This window comes from Balaenoptera acutorostrata, chromosome 7 (genome assembly GCF_949987535.1).
Source record: "Balaenoptera acutorostrata chromosome 7, mBalAcu1.1, whole genome shotgun sequence".
Classification (NCBI taxonomy): domain Eukaryota; kingdom Metazoa; phylum Chordata; class Mammalia; order Artiodactyla; family Balaenopteridae; genus Balaenoptera; species Balaenoptera acutorostrata.
In genome coordinates this window covers 38,068,454-38,072,131 of record NC_080070.1, presented here as the reverse complement: position 1 = coordinate 38,072,131, position 3,678 = coordinate 38,068,454, and positions in this window count along the sequence as shown.

The following is a 3,678-nucleotide window of genomic DNA, read 5'->3' as shown; positions in this document are numbered from 1 at the left end:
GAAGAAAACATTTATGGGTTTGAAGTTCAAGTTCAAAATGATGAAATGGGGTAGGGAAAGAGTGAAACAGAACTTGCTTTGTATATTTGGAAACATGAAAATAAATGAAAAAATGTAGCAATATATCATTGGCTTTCCAACTATTAAGACTATTGCTGCTTGGTTGCCCATGAGGTGATTCTTTTACTTTATGGGAAGTTGTAAGCATTTTGACAATGCATTAGGGTTTTGTTATTATTAAACTTTATATTAAAATTACATTGCACAAGTAGTACCTGCAGTTTAGAATTCATAGATTTATTTCTTTATATTAATGCAGAAAATAGTGATAAGAGGGGTGGGGAAGCATGTAGATAAGGACCAAAATAGAGGTATTTTTTCTAAACTAGCATCCCTCTGCCACACCTTCAACCTCTCCTGGAAGGTCAGGTGTGCCCCCTTCATTGAAAATCATTGGCCAGCCTGTGCAACCACTGTTGCTTCTGGGAGTATGAGTTCCATCCCTCAGAAACGGTGCAATGGAAAACAGACTTGTAATCTCGAACCTGGCGTTGTGTGTTGTCACCTCTATATTCCAAGTAGGTTAGAACCATGGAGAAGAGATTGCAAGTAATATTTTTTTCTAAATTTTCAATTCATATATGTATATTTTAAAATATTAATGAATTTTTATTAAAGTGATGTATATACATAGTATAATAGTATTTCAAGGCTTATAAGGAAGTTAGCTCCCTGTGCCATCCTTTCCCATTTCTCAGGAGGCATTTCATTCCAGCCTTTATAGTTTTTTTCCTAGCACCTTGGTTTCAGATTTCTAAGTAGTATGCTTACACAGCTATTTCTTTATTCGATAGGCGAAGATTTCTGCCTTTTTACTTTTCCCTTCTCCCATTTTTTTTTGTTTTTTGTTTTTGTTTTTTGGTTAAATCAGCATCGTTTGCATTATAGTGACCATATTTCTATTCATCTCTGAACTAGATGGTTTACTTTGCTTACATTTCCATCCTCATAGGACATCTTGTCTTGGTTTTACACACACATCACTAACTTTTCCAAAATAGTCCCAAGTAAATTTGTAAAATTCTTTAATCTATCTTCCACATGGTCAAAGCCCAACAGAGTACTTGTTTCAGTCTAGACTAACTTCTCTCTCATCTTAGTATACAGCTGTTTCCTGGGACTTCGTCATCCTGGGATTTGTTTTCCTCTTGCCAGTTGGATTACACATCTGGACGCCCTGTCTTTGTTATTAGGTTACTTTCCTGTTAAAGTGGAACACTTCCTTCAGTAACTTCTGGAAATGAGTGTGTGGGAGGTCAGTTATTTTGGGACTTTAAATGTCTGACAGATACTTTGGCTTGGTATATAAAATTCTAAGTAGAAAACCAAATTCAGGATTTTGAAGGCATTGCTCTATTCTAATTAAAGTGTTGCTGCCATAGCTGATGGGATTTTAATTTCTGATTTGTTTCTTTTGTTCTTTGAATCCGTCTCTACTGTTCTAAAAGTGGGTGGTACTGTGCTTTGGTGGACTCTGGCGATCTGGAAAGTACTAAGTTCTTGACCTCCCCTCCCCCTTCACACACATACACATTTTCTTTGATCTGGAACTCCCATGAGATACTAGAGCTTCTGGGTTGAGCCTCTGGCCTTATTTCTTTTTCTTGGGAGATTTCTGTAACATGGTTTTCCAGTCTTCTTACTGCGTTATATTTTTGGCTAACGTGAAATTACCTGCCTGTGTTTAGCTCCATACTTCACTTTTGCCTCCAGTTCCTGAGCCTGCCTGAATTCTGCAGGGTCTGTCACCTCACTCAGCAGTGATGGTCCTCCGGAGGTCTGCTAAGGCAGGTACCAACCACTCTCTCCTTCCCATGTTTGATACATTTGTTGAAATCTTGCTCAGTGTTGTTTCCTCCTATTTTTATACTTGTGGTTTTATAATTTTTATTCTGCCTTTTTACTGGGATTTTAGGAGGAAGAAGATATAAGCAAGTGTTAATTTGTATATTAAATTTATAGACGGGTGCCTTTTTTGTCAAATTGATGGGTAGTTGCTAGACAGGATAACTGGGGATTCAATGTGAAAGAATGCTTGAGTTTTCTTCAGAGCAGTAAAATGTTATATGAGAGACCAATTCATTCCTTGATTCTTGGTTAATCTTGCTGGCTTAAAGGAATTTAAAATGGTCCCTGCCTAGTAAGTTCTTTGAGGTTCAGTCATTAATTTTGAACCAATTGGTATCTTTGACTCAAGTCTTTGGTAGCATGTTTTAATTTCCTGGGAATGAGATATAATATTTGAAAGAAAAAGCAAGAAATACTTGAAAATATCCCCAGATTGAACAGTTCATGTGAGAATACCTATTTTCTTTTTGTGGCTCAAGACTCTTCTGGATGTGGCCTTTCAGATACAGAGTAGATAAAATGAGGTAGGTTGTCTTGTTTTGTTCTTCACTGGTTCTCCAGAAGTCTAGTGGCTCATAAGCCATAAAAAATCTCATCCCTCTCACTGGTGTAAAATAGGGTTGAATTCAGACTTTGGCAGGAGGAGTTGCTTAGTCTCCATTTTCCTCACCTTTGAGGCGGAGTGGAGGTGACTGATACTTCAAGGGTTAGGTTTACAGGAGAGAGAAAAACAGTCAGTGTTCAAAATAAGGCCATCCTATTATTTTTTCAAAGAATAGATGGTTTAAAACAGATGAGGTAGTTGGGAGATTAAAGCTGAATATGATAATTAAAATAATAGCTAACAAACATTCTCATTTTCCAAGAAATTTGGCATAGCTTTTCATGTATTATATGCTTCTGAGAAAAACAGTTACTAGTTACATTGTCTTTCTTCATGAACTGGTCCTCAGGTACAGATGAAGCTTTGAAAGATGACACTCCTTTCCCCCAAAGGAGAGAGAGGTCCATACTGAATACAGATGTAAAAGGAATTTTGTGGAGCAAACATTTTCTAATTGACGTGCAATATATTTCAAGGATGAATTAATGTCTGTCTAGCGATAGCAATGGAGGGTAGGATTATAAAGGGTTACGCATCCGTTTACCACTTGACCCTCAGTGTCCTGCCCGGATAGTCAGCGGGGTGGGCTTGTGGTATAGTCTACTCCTCACTGCTCCTTTTATGTACCCCAGAGGGCAGACGGTCCTTGGCGTGTGTGAGAGGGAACCACGTCAGAGGCTGACATCCTGAGAAAGGAGGATGCATTAAAAACTCATAGAATAAAAGCCTTTGAAAAGGAAAGAAAGTTGATGAGATAAAGTGCTTCCATTGCGGGCAGTGGGGGCACTGGGTCTGTAGCCATGTAATCTCCCACGCACAGTCCGCTTCTGTAGCTACTGCAAGCCCTAGGCGTCCTCTGATCTGCCCTCATCCTGATTAGACAGTCAGCCTTATTCTTTTCCTGTTGACTGCAGTCCCGTGCAAGTTAGTTGTCAGAGTGGCAGCTGCAGCCTGCTACCCGATACTTATATATGGGAGCACCTCCTGGCAGAAGTGCAGGAACTGTGTCGGTTTACACATCCGCCAAATAAGGACGTAAATCTCAGTCCAATAAGAACCTCGTCAGTTACCAATTAAGTCAAGGCATGGTGGTTTTTTTCTTTTTAAAGCATAGTCCCAGTACTATATTTACTAAAAACCTTAGGCACTATGAAAAAAGTCAGTAT